Consider the following 20,488-nt stretch of genomic DNA (forward strand, 5'->3'; position numbering starts at 1 on the left):
CAACATGTTAACCTTTCTGGTCTGAATGTTATACATCTTCTTATTGGGCCTTGGAGCCCAAACTATAATAACTAATTATGCAATCAGGATTTATTCATCCCTATCACTGTCATCACTAACCATCTCCATATTATCAAATTTGAGGCGCTCATGGTAATCTCCATCTTGTAGTCCTTCAATCTTTTTATCATCAAACACAACATGTATTGATTCCATACCAATGTTGGTTCTCGGATTGTAGACTCTGTATGCTTTACCAACAACATATCCAATAAAAATTCCTTCATCTGCTTAAGCATCAAACTTCCCATTTTGATCAGTTTGATTTCTCAAGATATAACATTTGCAACCAAAGACATTTGCAACCAAAGACATGAAGAAAATTTAGAGTTGGCTTCTTCTTCGTGAAAAATTGGTAGGGAGTCATGCATTTTGCTTGATTAACCAATGAAATATTCTGAGTGTAGCATGCAGTATTTACAACTTCATCCTAGAAGTATGTTGGTAACTTTGATTCTTCAAGCATTTTCCTTGCAGCTTCAATAAGTGATCTATTCTTTCTTTCTACTACCCCATTTTGTTGTGGAGTTCTTGCTGCTGAAAACTCATGCATAATCTCATTCTCTTCACAAAATGCTTTCAGGACAGAATTCTTGAACTCAGTTCCATTGTCACTCCTGATCCTTCTTACTTTGAAATCAGGATGATTGTTGACTTGCCTTATGTGATTGATGATGATTTTACTAGCCTCATCTTTAGACTTTAGGAAATATGTCCAAGAGAACTTTGAGAAATCATCTACAATAACTAGGCAAAATCTTTTCCTTGAGATGGACAACACATTGACTGGTCCAAACAAATCCATGTGTAACAGTTGCAAAGGTTCTTCAATTGTTGAATCAAGCTTCTTTCTGAATGATGCTTTGATTTGCTCTCCCTTTTGGAAAGCATCACACAGTCCATCCTTAGAAAACTCCACTTGAGGAATACCTCTAACCAGTTCTTTCTTTACAAGCTCATTCATGATCTTGAAGTTCAGATGGGATAGTTTCTTGTACCATAGCCAACTTTCATCTCGACTTGCTTTACTGAGAAGACAACTAACAGATTCTGCATTTGATGAGTTGAAGTCAGCTAAGTACACATTTCCTTTTCTCACTCCAATGAGAACCACTTTGTTGCTCTTCTTGTCTGTCACAACACAGGCTTCTGTATTGAAGATTACTGAATTGCCTTTATCACAAACCTGGCTGATACTCAACAAATTATGCTTGAGACTATCCACTAAGGCAACCTCCTCAATGATGACATTGTCTTTTGAAATCAAGCCATATCCCACAGTATAACCCTTGTTGTCATCTCCAAAAGTAATACTTAGGCCAGATCTTTCCTTGAACTCTATGAACAGGGTAGAATCTCCAGTTATGTGTCTTGAACAGCCACTATCCAAGTACCACAGATTCTTTTTGTTTCCCTGCACACATTAAAATCAAATCAAGTTGATTTTGGTACCCAAGTTTCCTTGGGTCCAGCCTTGTTAGCTTTCTTTTTTTGTTTCTTAAGTTTGATCTCATTTGACTTGGGGATATCAGATTCATCCTTAGTCATATGAGTTGGACCTTTGAAGCCATTCATTAAAACAGAATTATCATGCACATTTTGATTAACAGGAAATGGTATGCTATTTGCAAACATGTTATTCCAGTAGGGCATGCTAAGTGGCATTTGAGGCATACTAAATGTAGCATAATAAAGATTAGGTGCAAATGGCATGTTAGCAAATTGTGCATTCATATTCTGTGCAGACATAACATTCGTAGGCATAGAAGGCATAACACTCATGTTGGGAAAAGAAAGTGGTACAGTCATGGAAGTAGGCATGGAAATTTTTTAATTAATAGACAGATGATTAACACTTCCCCACTTAACACAGATTTTTCTTGGAGCATACTTATCAGGTGTGTAGTTGTTATGTTTGTTAATCCCTACTTTCCCATTTCTATTGTTTTTCTTTTTAGCCTCTCTTTTAACCTCAATCTTTTCTAGTCTGTCATTCAATTGCTTGATGGAGAGATGACCAACATTCACTTTCTTCTCATTCTTCACTTGACTTGATATTCCTAAAATAATTTTTTTGGAAACTGATCCATATTTTTCATTTAACTTGGAAAGTTTGGCTTTACTCACAGGTTTTCTCACAACCGACGGATGAGGATTTATGTCACTCGACGGATAACCTTTTTGATTCTCCGACGGATGACTCTCATCATCCGTCGAGTCTACATCTGTTAGCAATCCTTCAACCAAATTGGATTCCAGCTTCTCTTTACTCTTTTTCCAGGTTGCATCACAGAAGGACTCAATACCTTGAACTTTGGTGAACTGAGACTCTAGCACATTATTCCTCTCACTTAAAAACAGATTGTTTTCTTTGATTTTAGCATTTTCCTTAGTCAGGGACTTAAGTGTAACATGAAAATGATATAATTCTATAGACACGTCATTTATTGCATCATTACACTCGGCTTTAGATAAATATACAAGGTTAGTGGTGATTACCTGATTACTTGAAGAACTTGTCTCAGTTTTATCAGACTTGGTCATTAGGGCTAGATTGATATAGCTGACATCTTCATCCTCATCCAAACCATCTGCTGCCCAGTCATTTTCTTGTGTAATAAAAGCTATTTCCTTTTGTTTGAGCAACTCAAAATACTTCTGTTTATAATCCACAGGCTCAAACTTCTTCTTGCTGGAATCTGACTTTCTACACTCACTGACAAAGTTCCCTACCAAGACACATTTGAAACACTTGAATTTTGATTTATCCACCATGTTTCTATTTGGCTTAGCTACTCCAAAGTTCTTCTTAAACTTGAGCTTGGAAAATCTTCTGGAAAGAAATGCATGATGTTCATCAATATCCTCCATATCATCTTGGATCAAAGAATCTTCATTTTCTGCTACCATCCACTTACCCTTGTTTTCACAGACCTTTGAAGTAGACTCAACAGCTTCTATCTTCATCTCATTCTCTTTCTCTAACTCAGCAACCAGTGCAATGCACCCTCCTTTATTTCTCCCTTTCTCCATTGTTTCATCTTGCTCTATTTCAAGCTCATAAGTCTTTAGAATGTCATACAGTCTCTCTAGTGTAAACTCCTTGTATTCTTGTGAATTTCTCAAAGAGACTGTCATTGGTTTCCATTCTTTTGGAAGGGATCTCAGGAATTTGAGGTTAGAATCTTTGGTTTGGTAGACTCTTCCATATAGCTTCAGAGCATTTAGTAGCTTTTGAAATCTACTAAAGATGTCAGTGAGGGTTTCACCTTCTTCATAGTGGAAATGCTCATATTGCTGAATTAGTAACTACATCTTGTTTTCTCTAACTTGTTCATTGCCATCACAAATTATTTGAATGGTGTCCCAAACCTCCTTGGCTATCTTGTAATTGATGATGTTGTCAAAAATGTCACCATGAACTCCATTGAATAAAATATTCATGGCCTTCTTGTCTTTCCTGACTTGTTCAATATCAGGATCTGACCATTCATGCCTTGGCTTGGGAACTGATGGCTCATTTCCAGTTGCAGCTCTCATTGGTGCATGAGGACCTCTCTCTATGCAATCCACATAGGCCTCATCTTGAGAAAGTAAATGAAGATGCATCTTTACCTTCCAGTGATGGTAATTATCTTTGTCCATAAAAGGAATCTTGACTCTAACATCCTTCTTGTTCATCTTGCTATTTGTTGTGATCTTTAAACTCTTTGTGCTTCAAGAGCTTGCTCTGATACCAATTGTTAGTCCCTAACAATGCAGTAAGAATTATAGAAGGGGGGGGGTTGAATGTAATTCTAGTAAAAATTTTCTTGAACTATAAAATGTTCTAACTCAAAACTATGTATATATATGTGTTTTGATTTGCAAGGTGCGGAATAACAAGTTAAGTGAATCAAAAACACAAAGTAATAAACTTTGTCTCACAGCTGCTTTTACAAGTGAACAAACAAACTACAAAGAAATTCTTAACAGTTACAGCCTTTTCTATTTCTCTTCTAAAAGTGTTTGCTTGGTTATTTGTTTCACTAGCTACACTTGGTTTATATATCACCAAGTTTACATGGTAATAAGACAGGATAATAAAACAAAACTATCAAGTCAAACTCCATGCTGCTTCACTACTCTATTCCAGCATCTTCGAAAATCTTCTTAGCTTGCATGAAAATGGTAATGCTTCTTTGTTCTTCATTTCCTGTTAAGCAGGCTCCCACATTCCTTTCATAAACACCCAACGCATGTGACTGTCTTGTCACTGTCAACAGATATTTGAATTGATCACCCGTCGGGTACATGCTTGTCATCCGTCGGGTTGCCTTGTTGATCATCCATCGGATAGCTTTGTTGATCATCCATTGGGTAGCTATTTGACACTTGACTTCATTTCACTTATGTAGAATTACAAGACATCTTACATTTACAATTAATCAGCCTATTCTGCATATCTAATAATAGTCAACATGACTCATATGTTACTTCAGGATCTATACAAAGTTGTTCACATAAATATGTTACAATACTTATTGTTACATAAGCTACTCACTCGATGGATGTCAAATCATCATTCGTCGGGACTATATCTGATCATCCATCGAGTGCTACATTTTTCACTAAGTTAAATCTACTAAGGTGTTTTGTTAATGTAATCATCAAGTTCACAAATATTCCCAACACATTCCTTCTCTATTGGTTGACATTTTATTTTTCAAATGACTGGGTAAGGTAAGAATAAACTTTCTATTTATCTGTTTCTGTGAGCATGTCTTCCCAAGTGTATTCATCTTAACCAGAAGTTGGGTGTACCTTCCAAGCAACTGTTTGATACTTTCACTGGAAAGAGATTTAAACTCCTCATATTCAGACATCAGAAAATTCAATCTGTTATTATCTTCAGTTCCCTCGACTATAGCTTCAATGGTTTAACACATGTGTTTAGCACTAACTCTTGAGGAACTCTACTATCTGAATCTGTAGTTACAGGAATGTCCTTTCTGGGTACAAACGGACAACTCTCTAAAATTCCCTTAAAATCACGGTTTACCACTGAAATAAATAGAGTGATCTTTTTCTTCCACAATTTATAGCTATTTTTACTGACATTACTGAAGGAAGGAACCTTGATGCCATTAACTGTACGAGTGCTCATACTTTCAGATCTGCGAAAATTCGGCAATAAAACATCTCAAAATACAATAACCCAAAGAGTCAAAATCCACCAATACCAATCATTCAACCAATCCACAACAATCAAGAACACTACGACCAGAAATCAACCCAAATCATATCTATATACCGAAAGCACTCCCAGACTCGGTACAACCATACTCGACAACAAAACTTGCTAATCTAACGGATCAGATCTGTATATTGATCAACATGCTCTTGTAATATCCGGGATATATCGTGTAATTATTTTTGCTTAATATATGTGTTCAGTATCTATTCTGTGAACTAATTGTTAAGTGATAAATGCGTTTGGATGTTTGAAAATATTATTAATTGAGTATTTTAATTTTTATATGTCCAAAGTAAAATATAGATAAGTGTCATATCTTCCTAATTATTTTTATGTTGATTTATGAAATTATAAGAATCATATGAAATTTATAAAATCTTTTTCCGGGTATTCAAAATCTATTTTATAAAAACGGGAACCAACCGACATCATCTGTTTTTACGTTTTTAGAACTCGAAACTTTTCCGAGAACTCCTTCCTAACCTAATTGCAATATTCCGAGCATTTTCCATGTTTTGACTTTTTTGATCCGACATACGGTTTGTCCTGCGCGGGTCCCGGCGTAACATTTTCGATACAATATTCATTTCGGTAAATCAATAAAACTCGTATTTTCGATAAACGAGAGCTTTTTATTAAACTATCCCAATTATCACCTCGTAGTACGTGTAACCAGGCGTTGAGACCAAGACCGCAGTACAAATTGTACTGATTTGGATAACTGTCCCGAAAACCGATACCGGTTGGATCAGTTTATATACATAAACGTACCGTTTTATATCCGGAATGATCCAACGGGATACTAATTTTACGTAAATATAAATAGCCTTTTACCGTATTTTATTTCGTATCAAAATCATTTGCAGACAGATAATTATATAATTTTCCAGAGAAAAATCTTATATTCATATAATCTTCCAAGAATCAAACCAACTTTTGGAGGTGTTATTGATCTTTGTTTGGAAAGCTCGAGTAACCAAATTCTGTGATCCATACACCTGCAGAAATCAAGAAGAAGCAAGACGTAGGAAAGGGAAACAGGTAGTTGAGGAGTAAGACGATTGTGATTGGAAGCGAGTGTAGTGTAGTAAGCTAATATCAGGCAAGTGTTCTGAACTTTCTCGAGATATTATAGTGATTGATGGTCCTGTTTTATATTACAAGTGCTTTGAAGCACTGAACCCTAACCATGAATCCAGCTATTGATCTTGAGCCGTAAACCTGATTCTTTCTAGACCATTGATGGTTGTATACCCAAATATGAACCACAAATATACGATACTACTCCACAAATACATACAAACTAAATACCATACACTGAATCGAATTACCTACATACTCAAACCATTGTATCTTATGCTTTGAAAGACCAAATCCTTGAAACTCTGAAATGTCATTTCCTTTGTTATCCAATTCTTTCCTTACCCATCATCCAAGCTTTGAAATTTCCTTATTGAACCTTACGAAGATTGAAACCCTTTCATTATTGAACACTCAATGTTGTTAATTATTCTGTTTATTGTTTATTATTATTTATTCTGTTATTATGTTAGAATTGGATTGTTTTTATAAAATTGTGGACCAGATTCGTGGTTAGACCATATAATGGTCAAGTTAGGCCAATGTGTGCCTTGGATCCAGTAGTTAGAGCAGTGCTGTGTGCTTTGCTCGGGGTTAGTGCGTGACTGATCAGCAGCCTAACCTTGGTTTTTAAAATGAAACTATAATATCCAATTCTAAATCATAATCCATTGTTCACTTGATATCATAACCATATTCACCTGATGATCATTATTCTCAGTTTTGTTATTGTGACTTGCTGAGCTAGTTAGCTCATTTGTGCGATATTGTTTATATTCTTTTCCAGTTAAAAAGGAATCAGTTGGTAGCGAGGATCCCCAGTCCAGCGCGAGAGCTAGGGGTACAGGTTGATCAAGTTCAGCTAGTAGGCTTCTTTTGGGATAATTTAAGTTTGTAAAAGTTTATAATAATGTTTAATACTCAGTTCTGAGTTTGAATAGTTGGGATTTGAACGGTTTGTAATATAAGTAGATGTGTTTGGCTTGTGTGCACACTTTAACTAGTTGCGATCCATGGTAGTTGGTAAGTAGGGTCACTACATATTATTATTATCTTTATTATTGTTATAAGCAGGTTATAAATAAGGTGTGTGTGTGGACCCCAAACTTCTGACCCGGGTTTGGAGGGCGCCACAGCTCTGATACCAGTTGTTAGGTCCAAAAGGTACATACAGAGGGGGGTGAATGTATGTTCTTCATTTTCTAAAATTAAGTGCATCGGAATATCAAAACTAAAATGAAATAAACAAACAAAGAGATTCTTGGTAAATATTCTTTTTATTTAAAAGTATAAATACCCGGAGGGTTTGCTTACAACACCAAATACAAAGATCCGAAGCTACAAGTATAAAAAGAAACAAAACACCAAGCTAAAAATCTAGGGTTCTTCATATCACTCTAAAAATATAAAGCTCTTATGAAAAGATATTAAATACAATCCACGGAGCTTTAAATAATGAGTGTTACAAGTTTGTAAGGCTTTAAATGGTGTGAATCAATTTGGACATGACCTCTCCTTGTCAAATTAAGCTGCCAAAGAGTGCTGAGATAATTTTGCAAGAGTTTCGCACTTTGTAAAAATGGAGAGATGCAAATGCAATTTGCATCAATTTATTTATATAGATTGATAGGCTGGAGAGAAAAGTAGGACACATGGATGCACCAGAACCAAGTAATTAAATTTACAGTTTGCAAATAAAATTGTAACTTGCGACTAGGAGAAGCTAGGTGTAGCACCCTTGCATTTGTTTTTCTTATTTAACTAATAACCTGTGACTTTACTTGATCTAGTGCATGCCTTAGAAAAAAAACTGTATTGAATCTAACTTGCGACTGAGTGCCAGGAGAGAGGAGCTAACCTGCGACTAGATATTGCTAGTAGACACTAACCTGCAGCCTCACTTCTGTTTGAGGCCTTGGTTTTTTTATTAACTTGCGAGTGGATATATGCAAGGAGTCATGCCTTTATTTTCTGTTTTTCCTAAGTCCTAACCTGCGACTCAGAGAAGTAGTACAATTGCATGTAATTACTTATGTTCCAATTTCGAGCAAACAGAGCAGACCAGATCATTGCAATACACGCGCCTTGAACAAACAGAAATAAACAAGGAAGGAATTCCACACGCGCGTTGCACTAAAACACGGCAACCAAAACACTGCCATTTATATAATTTCTTTTCCAAACTGTGTTTTTATTCCTTTGATTCTCTGTTTTAATTTCAAACAAATCAGGTGGCAGGAGAGTGAAGTCACGCGGCTGAAACAACGAACAAACCAGCTGAATTGTACCTGCCATTTTCTTTTATTTTGCAAAGCTTTTGTACTCTTCGGTTTCTTTTTTTTTTTAAATCCGAATAACCCAAGACTGTGCATGCATGCAAAGAAATCTGGTTGGAATTTTCTGGATAAAAATAATTAAACATTTGATGTTAAATAAATAAATAAAATGAATTTGATTTCATTTATTTATTTAATTAAAAATTAAAAATTAATTTATCTATTTAAAAATCAATTGTTGATGTAAAATTAAATAAATAAATGAATTAATTTTCATTTATTTATTTAATAACAAATCAGTCATTGATTAAAATAAATCCCGTAAATTCTCGGGCTGCAGTCCTTTGTATCTTCAAGCCTTCTAATCTCCGAGTTTTCGTACTTTAAAATCTTTTCAATCCTCTCGAGTACAAAAACCACTTAACAGTATTTCTAAAAATAATACTCTATTTTCTTTCATGGATCACTGACATCTAGTGTAAGGGTCTGATCCACAGATGACTAGTTCCGCTCTTAGGCCTTCGTATTATACTCATACAAATCACTGTTAAGTCTTCTACCAAATATAACCAACTTCACTAGGAATCCTTGAGGTCTTCACATTGATCCCGATAATTGCTTCAAATGACTCTAACCTAATTCCTCTAATGCCTAAACATATTAATGAACTTCATATGGATCACTGTTGACGTCTTCTTCACTGCAGCTACCAAAACCTTTGTGTATATGCCCAATAAACAATTTTTACTGATCCTAGTGGAACATAGATTATTTCAAAGTCCTTGTTCTATATTGAGTTATCCAAACCAGTATTATTGAGTTATACGTACAGCTTCAATCTTGCTCAACACTCTTGACACATCAGTCTCAGCTGGTTGTTTAGTTTTTAATACTAATTCTTTTTGGGAAGAACCAGAGGTGGAAGTATGTTTAGGTTGGTGTTTGGAAACAGAAACATTTGGGTCAGGAACAAGGTTGGATGTGCCATGTTCCACAGTTCCAGGATTTGATATTGAAAATCTATGTGGCACTTTCCTTACAAAAATTGCTAATCTCCAAAGGTAGTTTGGCTCCTCCTGCAAACTTGTGTTTCCTTTTTGCTAAGTCATGCATTGATTTTGATGTAATTTGAAATATAAAAATTAATTCATTCTCATTGAAAGAAATGTCATGCAATAGGTAAGTAAAGATCAGTTGCAAAACCTAGTATAGCCTATCACATCTTCTTTGTCACGTAACCTAGCTATCAGGAATTGCATTATGGTATTGACATAATAAAAAAACATGACCTTATATCAATGAATACCCAATTTATAGAGATATAAGAGGAAATACATCAAAATTTTGATACCTTATTCAGAAAGGCACGACTGATACAATCAAAGTAAAAATTCCACTCCTTTCTCAGCTTTGTCATGTACAATTCTCTTGCATTTGTAAATTCAGTGATATGGCCAATACTCCTGAAAAATTTAAATAGTGTAATTGTAAAAGTCACCACTGCAGTTTTATCACCCAAGACTGGAAGACCTAAAGCCTTCCCCACTACTTCAGCTGTAATCTCATACTCTTTGTCATCATGAGTGATGATAATGGTGCCCTTTTCAGCATTAGTCTGTGCAGTAGTCCAAATCTTGTCAGGATTTGATTGTCCATGTCAGGATTTAACTCACCTTGTCAGGACATGGTGTGTCAGTATTTGACTAGCACAATCAGGACTAGACATATCATTTACTCTCATAGTTGATCATCCCAAGTTCATGTATGAGCTTTAAAAATGTTGCTTCTGGTAATGGCTTGGTGAAGATTTCAGCTACTTGTTGATCAATAGGAACAAAATGAAACTCAATTGTTCCTTCCATGACATGTTCTGTGATAAAATGATATTCGATACTGATGTGTTTTGTGAGAGAGTGTTACACTGGATTTCCTGTTATAACTATTGTTTTTTGATTGTCACAGTAGATAGGGATCTTTGAATAAAATAAACCATAGTCTAAAAGCTGATTTCTCATCTAAAGAATCTGAACACAGCGGCTGCGTGCAGCAACATATTAAGCTTCAGCTGTAGATGTAGAGATGGATTTCTATTTCTTGTTTTTCCATGTAACAAGTATTTCACCCAAATACTGACAGCCACCTGAGGTACTCTTTCCGTCAATTTTGCATCCTGTAAAATCAGCATCGGACTAACCTATCAGATAAAGTCTGATTCTCTTGTATACCACAAACCAAGGGATTGAGTCCCCTTCAGATATCTCAGAATTCTCTTTACTGCAACCAAATGAGGTTCTTTAGGATTCGCCTAAAATCTTGTATACAAATAAGTTGCACACATAATATCTAGTCTATTTGCAGTTAGATACTGTAATGAACCAATCATACCTCTCTAAGCAGTGATGTCAATCTCATTACCTTGATCATGATCCAACTTAGTAGTAGTGTCCATTGAAGTTGTAGTTGTATTACTTTCTTGCATGTTAAATCTAGTCAATAGATTCTTTGTATATTTAGACTGATTGATAAAAATTCCCTCATCAGTCTGTATGACTTGTAGTCCAAGAAAGTAGCTCAATTCCCCCATCATACTCATTTGATACCTTGACTACATAAGATCATAAAATTTCTTGCATAACTTGTTGTTAGTAGACCCAAAAGTTATGTCATCAACATAAATTCGCACAAAAAGTGGATCTTTACCCTTATTAATGTAAAATAAGGTTTTATAAATTATACCTCTTCTGAAATCACTTTCAATCAGAAATTTTGCAAGTATTTCATACCAGGCTCTTGGTGCTTGTTTGAGTCCATAAAAAGCTTTATGAAGTCCGTACACATGATTATGAAATCTTGGATCAATGAAACCAGGTGGTTGCTCAACATATACCTCCTTTTCTAACTCTTCATTTAGAAAAGCACTTTTGACACCCATCTGAAAGACTTTGAATTTCTTATAAGCAGCATAAGCTAAGAAGATCCTGATAGCTTCCATTTTTGCCATAGGAGAAAATGTTTCATCATAGTCAATGCCTTCTTGTTGTCAGTATCCCTTTGCAACAAGTCTGACTTTGTTCCTGATTATAGTGCCATATGAGTCTGTCTTGTTTCTGAAAACCCATTTTATACCTACTACTGATTTATTCTTTGGTCTTCGAACAAGCTTCCACACTTCATTCCTTTCAAATTAATTTAATTCTTCTTGCATGACTGCTATCCAATTAATATCCTTGAGTGCATCCTCTACTTTTTTTGGTTCCTATTTAAAGAGAAAGTTATGATAAAGATATTCATGCTCAGTTGCACTCCTTGTTTGAACACCGGTATCAGGATCTCCAATTATAAGATCAGGTGTATGACCTTTTGTCCATCTTACAACTTTTGGAAGTTCAGTCCCATTTCCTGATGCTCCCCCTGAATTGGATGCATCATTTTCATGTGAAGCCCCGCTATATCAGTGATGTCATTTCCTGATTAAGTGGAGCTTCTAGTTGTGGACTGTTCACCAAATTGATCTTGATACTCAGTTGAATGATCTCCTCCTGACGAACTATCATGTGTTGAACTTGAAGAATTTCTAGTGAATTCAGTACTTCCTGATTTATCAGTACCATCATGATTTGATTTACTAGAGTTATTACTGTATTTGTGTTGATGTTGCTCCCCCTCAATATGTGCATCTTCAATAACCAACTCTGGTTCATGATCAGTGTTGTCATCAGGATTTGATATTTTGTCAGGATTTAACCCATCATCAGAATTTGATGATTCATCATGATTTGAGTCATTTCCTGACTTTAGCTTTTTATTTGCAAAAACAAGTTCTTCATGTGTATCTTCTTTAATTCTAGGAATCTTATTATCATCAAAGTAAACATGAATAGATTCAACAATTGTTCTTGTTCTCAGATTAAATACTTTATAGGCTTTAGAAGATGGATATCCAGCAAAGATACCCTCATCAGCTTTTCTGTCAAAATTTCCAAGCATTTCAGGATGAGTTCCCAGTACAAAGCATTTACATCCAAAAATGTGAAGGTGCTTCAAGCTTGGGTTCTTTTCCTTGATCATTTGATAAGGGGTTAATCCATGTCTATTAATGAGAGTCAAATTTTGAGTATAATAGGCAGTGTTGACAGTTTCAACCTAAAAGTAAGTTGGTAGATTTGCTTCCACAAGCATTTTTCTTCCAGCTTCAACCAGTGTCATGTTTTTCCTTTCCACAACTCCATTTTTTTTGATGTGTGCCAGGAGCTGAGAATTGTTGTAAAATTTCCTTGTATTTGCATAATTCGTCCATCTTGTAATTCTTGAATTCAGTGCCATTATCACTCCCGTGTATTTGCATTTTATACTTGGAGCTATTTTCAATTAGTCTCAAATGATCTAGGAGAATATTTGGAGTTTCATCTTTCCTCTGCAAGAAAAATACCCATGTAAATCTGGTATGTTCATCAACAACAACTAGGGTGTACTTTTCTGTAATAACCCCAATGTTTTTGGAATTTTTGTAATCCTTATGAATAGTAACGTTTTGCTGATTAAAGACAAATTGTCACACGAACCTATATAGGGGTTTTTTATGGATATTCTGAGATCATATTAGTACTCCATAATGTAATTGAGTGTATGTAAAGATCGTCAGAATTCGAATTCGAGCACTTTGATTTTTCCCGAAAATCTACTAGATACCGAAAGAATTAAGTATAAGGTAACATGATTAAAAGGATTTTAATTCAATTATTACAAGAGAGGATCATTAAAGGAATATAAAATATTAAGAAAGGTTTAGAGAAGCCCAGGTAATAAGATCCCGGATATGATCCCTCAAACGAATAACGAGAACGAGAGTTAAGTGAATCGTAAAATAAATAAGCGACCAAGGATCAAGCTTATGCAAATAACAAGGAGATTAACTAAACAATTAATCATTAATCAAGGAGGTTAGTGGATTGTGATGTCATCAAGCCATAAGAGTTTAACAAATGGCAGGGAAGTGACATAGAGAGGATAATGTCATCAAAAAAGGAGATACTTTGTCTTGGATGGTTTGTGGCCAAGTGAATTAACCTTGGTTAAACTAGGTTAAGGTTAATTGTAATATTCGGGACATGACGTGTAATTATTTTTATCAATAAATGATTTTTTATGCGATTATTATGTGATTTTTGATGAATTATTTGATAATTGGTATGGTTATGTGGATGTTTATATATGGTAAAGTCTAGGTATATTAATTTTATTATGTCCAGAATAAAATATAGATAATTAAGATATTTTTCTGGTAAGTTTTGGAGTATTATATGATTTTATATTGATTTATGAATTTATTAATTATTTTCTGAATAATTACAAAATTATTTTATAAAGTCGGGAATCGTCCAACCTCAACTGGTTTTACGTTTTTACAACCCAAAACTCTTCCGAAAACTCTTCCTTAACCTAAACTGGTAATTTCGGACATTTTCCGTGTTTTGACTTTTTCGATCCGGATTAAGGTTTGACCCGTGTGCATCCCGACACACAATTTTCGACACGATAATTATTTCGATAAACAAACAAAAGCCGTATTCTCGTAAGACGGGATAATATTACCTTATTTTCGTATAAAGTGTTTTATAAAAAGCCCGGCTTAGATAATTATACAATACGGGTATCAAAACAGATCGTTTTCGCAGTTACTTAGCGGCTAAACAACTAATTTAACTATCCAAAACGATCCAACATGAACCAATATTCCATAAATATATATATATCCCTTTTATTATTTCATTTTATTCGTAATAATCATAATCGATCCGTAAACATATAAGAAATATAGAGAAAAACCCTAAAAATGTTACGTTCTTGAGAATCAAACGTACGAACGAAGGCGTTATCGAACTCCGATTTAAGCGTGCTATATATCAAAACGAAACTCTCGAAAACCTCTTTATGAATCAATCATCTGTTTTGTGCAAGAATCAAGGTATTTTTCTTATTTAATTAATTTATTTTGAATTAATTATAGATTAAATTATAAAAATTTGTTCTTGATGTGTTTGATATGATTTGATAATTCCAACGTTAGATAATATTTTCTAGTCAATTTGGTATATTATATGTCAAAAATAGAGTTCAATAACATGATGAAATTGATGTTTGATTCTGGAAAACTGAAATTAGGGTTTATAGGTTGAATATTCTTAATTGAGATTTAGGGTTTTCTTTGTTAAGGGTTATTCTTTAAAATTGATCATGCCATTTATTGATCGTGAGAAGACGAGTTTGTTTGTGTATATGTAATTAACAAACGATAGCCGGAAGAAGATGATCGGAAACTCGATCGTGACGGCAACGAAAATTTCAGATGGATTTTCCGTTCGATTGGCTATTTGTTTGATCGTTTTAAGTCTGTAGATGAGTTCCTGATGGCAAACAGATCATATCCAGTTAATTTGGAATGTTTCTGGGCGATGTTACAGTTGGCCGGAAAAGCTCCAGTCGCCATTAATGGCGACTGGCCTGCTGCGGTCGTCGGGGACGACGAAAGTGGTGGCAAACTTCAGTTTGGCCCGTCAAGTTGTCCCTGATTTGTAAATCTATTATTCTGATTTTAAAATTTTCTAAAACTCATATTTCTATTTTATTATTTTTAAAAATGGTATTTCCCTTTTTATAATTATTTTCAAAAATTGATTTTAATTATTTTAAAAATTCCAAAATTTATTATTTAGTTTCTAAAAATCATCTTAAATTCAAAAATAAATTCTAATTATTTAATTAATTAATTTTAGTTAATAATTAATTATTTAATTAGTCAATTAATTTAAATTTTAATTAATTTAATTAGTTAGTAATTAATTTTAATTGATTTAATAATTAGATTTAATTATTTAAAATTGATTTAAAAATCTCGAAAAATAGTTTCGAGCTTTAAAATATTATGTAAAATTATTTTCAAGGCTCGATAATTATTATAAACTTATTTTAAAGTCAGATTCGGGTATTCGAACCCTGTTATTTAATTATAAAATGATTCAGAGACCCGTTTTAATTCCGAAAAATGTTCAAAAATTTGTAATAAATATTTGGAAAATCATTTTAACCCCGAATCTTCTTTGAATAAATATTTTAATTGAATATCTTACGTGCTACGTGTTATCTGTGATCTGATTGATGCGTAATATGATTGTATGCGTATTGTTTGACTATTTTATTCATAACTTTCAATCTGTATGTCGGATTTGGGTAAAATGAAGGGTAGTTAGAAGCTTGTAACGAATATAATGTGATGAGAAGTAGTATTGATAAGTACATGTGATGTTTAACAGAGGAAGCGAGATGTAGAATAGGAAAGCAGGTAGTCAGTGAGTGGGAACCACTTGACAAGTGCTAGTAAAGTGAAAGTGAATTGATAAGGCAAGTGTAATAACCCCAATTTTTGAGAAATTTTGAAACCCTTATGAATAGTGTTTTTGCTGAACGAGAAAACTTTTCATGCCACACTATGTAGGGGTTCTGATATGGATATTCTGAGATTTTATTAGTACTTTATATGGGATATAAGTGTATGTAAAGATCGTCAGAATCCAAATCCAAACACTTTGATTTTTCCCGGAAATACACAAGATACGGAGAGAATTGAGTATAAGGTAACAGGATAAAAATGATTTAAATTAAAGGATTATAATAGAGGATCATAAAAAGGAATATAATGTATTGAGAAAGGTTAAGGGAACCTAAGTAATAAGATCCCGGGTATGATCCTTCAAACGATAAACGAGAATGAAAGTTAAGCGAACCGTATAACAGATCAGCGGTCATTAGGCAAACGATTAGGAAGTTAATCAAAGGGATTAGTGGGAATGATGTCATCCAACCAATAGAAAGAGGACAAGGAAGGGAGGATGACATCATGAGGATGATGCAAGCATGACATAAGAGGGAAGGAAATGTGGTGGAATATTAACCACACAAAATCAAGGGTAAAGGGGTAATTGACCTAAAACAAAACAAAAACAACCAACCAAAAATCAAATCAAAGCAAAACCACAAAAATCTCTCTTTCTTCTTCATCTTGCTCTCGGCCTTTTCAAGAAAAACAAGGAGGAGTTTTCAAAAACTCAAGCTACACACCTTCAAAAATTATAAGGTTTGTTTCTTTAGCTTCCATAATTCATAACTTAGTTATGCTATAAGTTTGGATCCAAGAATCCAAGGTTTACCTAGTTAATCAATTCCTAAAAGTTTAGGGTGAATAGTAACTTTCAAGAACAAATTTTTGATTCTTGATTTTATTTGTAAGGACAAGGTAGCTTAAGCATAGATCAAGGCTTCCATGGGCTTTCCAAGGATCTTTCATTGATTAAAAGCTTCAAGAAGGTATAAAACTTCAAACCCTAGCTTTACTTTTGAGTATTAGGAATGGTTTTGATTGTTATAATTCATGAGGAGCATGATCCTTGTATACTTAGAGTGTGGTTGGATTTGTAATGAGTTTGAAGTTGTAAATCTTGATTATTGGTTAATGAACTTAAGTATAAGCTTTTAGTTCATGTTTGAGGGTAGTATAAAGTTCATAATATTGAGTTTTGGGGCTGTTAGGATGTGATATGGATGGACTTTGATTGTATGAAGGGATTAGGGTTGTTTGGTGATGGAATTGAATGGTATAAAATTTGGGAAATCGCGTAAACATAGCCGTCGTAATGCCCGATTTACCGCAGACTGTTTTTGTTCTTAAGATCAGAACCCTTGAACTCACTGCTAGGTTTTGACCATTGCCATGATTAGATAGTTCATGTTACGAGCTTCGTTTTGATATGTAGTTCGTTCGATTCCGATGCACGGTTTAGGAGAAACGACCGTTTCAAGTAACGGCGTTTCGCGAACGAAACTTTTCCCCTCGCCTTACTTTGAAACATAGGTTAAAGACCAAAAAGGGTTAATTAATGCATTAAACATTTATGGTAAGTGTTTTAGGCAATTGGTAAGTCACTCGAGAAGGAATCGCTTTAAAACTCGTAAAGGTTAAATTATTAAAAATGGTGGAGCCGAGGGTACCCGAGTGACTTAAGCGAATCAGTGAGCGCAAAACAAGCGTTAGAGTCTAAGTTAGTTAAAGTATAGATTTACAAGTGACTTTGGTTTAATTCCAACTTACTTGTTGTTTATAGGTTACCAGACTCGTCCCGAGCCATTCGTAACCCCCAGTCGCTCAGGCAAGTATTCTATCCGTTATACTGTTGTTGTGATGAATACACTTATATATGCATTATCTTGCGATATATTGTAGCATGTGATATGGTATATATGCATGCCTGTTTCATATTCTTGAAATATATATCTGTTGGTTCAGTTGATAATACCTATGCTAGAGGATAGCGGTATCTTGCATATACCCTTAGTATAGGGACCCAAAGGTGAAAATATTTTCAAAAACCGGGAGTCGAGGATCCCGAGTAGATTTTATATATATGGATATGGATATTTATATATATATATATATATATTTATATATATATATATGGTCATAGTTTTCAAAACTATTAATCGAATAAGGTTTATTCGATAACTTTAACTTTATTTTATTATTGAATATTATTTGAATATTCATTCGAAGGCGTATGACTCCTTTTATCTATTTATTTGAATATTATTTTGAATATTCATTAGAGGGCTTATGACTCTTTTATTTATTTATCTGAATATTATTTTGAATATTCATTCGAGGGCTTATGACTCTTTTATTTATTTATCTGAATATAATTTGAATATTCATTCTAAGGCTTATGACTCAGTTTATATTATTTAATGAATATTATTTGAATATTCATTTGAGGATCTATGACTCCGATTATTTGCTGAAATATATTCTTTATTTTATTAAAGAATAAGGTGTTAATAATCAAACTTATTTTCGATTATTCAAATAAAGATAATACTTTCATATAAGTATATCTTTGGTTATTTAATACTCGTTTCAAGTATAAATTTTAATACTTCTACTTCAATTATTTTTATAAAGACTATTCTTTATGGGAATATTATTTAAATAATAATATTCAGATATTTTCTAATATTCTGGGGACTGATTTACTTCATTAAATCAGCCTTACTCCAAACACTCTTTAAAGTGTTTTCGAGTCTTCAAAATGATTTTTAAAAGTCAGAGCGGATCCCAAAACTCATTTTTATATTTAAGATCTTCCTTTTTAAAGGGGATTTAAATACTCGCTCAAAACCTGGGGAATCCGGCTCTGTGGTGTATTTTATATTCGCAACGAGGTTGCAGATTTGGTAAATGAATTGATTACTTGCCCAACGTTTGGGAAGTAAGCCCATCTCATTGAGTCGGCATAAGCGACAGGCCGGGGTACGGTCTATTATTGTGTAAGTGGCTGGGTGGCAGTCCATCAACGCGTGAGGGGCCGGGGTACGGTCGAGCGCGAGGTCCTAATGCGGCCAGGGTGATGACCGGTGAGGAATTCATCCATCTACAGTAGAAAAGGTTACTTATTGGTATCTTTGCCTGATCAGCAAGATATCGGGTTTATGCCAAAATTCTTTTCCTTTCCAAAATTCATTGGATATTTCAAACTCTGTTCATACTTTACATAACAGAGGTTTCAGGAAATGTTTAAAGGGATATATATATATGTGGATATATATATATCGGGACTAAATAAAGTATCTCATAACTTTTTCATTCAATAATATTTCAAAGATTGAATCTATTCAAGTCTTATCTTGTGGTCTCATCAGTGGGATGAACTTTTGAAATTGATTATAACTTGAACGGTGGTAGTTCAAGTAGTATTTGGGAATGATATAAGTGTAGTGAAGTATTTGGTAACTTCATCTTTTAAACTTATATCTAATTAATAATTGTCTTATGAATGACAAAGATTTTCAGAAAAACGTTGAGACAAGGTTAGATATATGAGATCACCTTGCAACGATATTTTTTTTATACAGTTATACAATGGGACTTTGTGTATATTATGCATGGAAGAGGACTTCCATTATTTTGAAAAGTATATATGTATATATACTGAATATTTTGCGACTTCATCGCATTAAGATATCAAACTTGGTTCATTTCTTTTGACCAAGATTTTCATGAGTATTATGAGTAGACTCATATACTATTAATCATTATACACATTATTTTGGTGGGCTTGCTGCTCACCCTTGCTTTCTTCTTTCATCACACAACAACAGATAGAAAAGATGAACAGAACCAAGCTCCCGATTCGCAAGCGATTAGGAGACGTTCCGCAGTTTTCTAGAAGCATTGATGCCGCCGTAGCTGAGGTAGGAACTACCAATAGGCTAGGCTTTCAACTTTTGATGGACCAGATTTATTTATATTTATGAATTGTAATAATGGCAAAGAAATGTAAATTTATTCAGAAAACCTTTTAAGGTGTATTGGCAGATAATTATGGAATAAAATGACTTGTGGTTATTTTTGGATGTTCATCTCTGAGACTATAACGTGTGGTGTGTGTGTTTATTGTGGGGTCACAGTACAGAGTAGTTGAGTAATTATTAAGATTGGGTGTTATTAAGGGAAATGGAACTCGTGACGACCCGGATCCCCGACCCCGGATCTGGGGGTGTTACAGAAATGGTATCAGAGCTAAGCGTTATAAACCTCAGAGATGATGCGTCGATATAATAACAAACTCACAAAGATAATAAGAACTCTTGCCAAGTTCATAGTCGGTCTACCTAACGTAGCACTGACAGGTAAAACCCTTATGGGAACCCTTATAAATATCGTGATAGGAGCGTAGTTCGTTATCGTATATGGTAGCGGGACTCCGAACCCTGAGGTTGAGGAGCAACATCG

The sequence above is a fragment of the Apium graveolens genome, chromosome 1, assembly GCF_009905375.1.
Source record: "Apium graveolens cultivar Ventura chromosome 1, ASM990537v1, whole genome shotgun sequence".
NCBI classification, from domain to species: Eukaryota; Viridiplantae; Streptophyta; class Magnoliopsida; order Apiales; family Apiaceae; genus Apium; species Apium graveolens.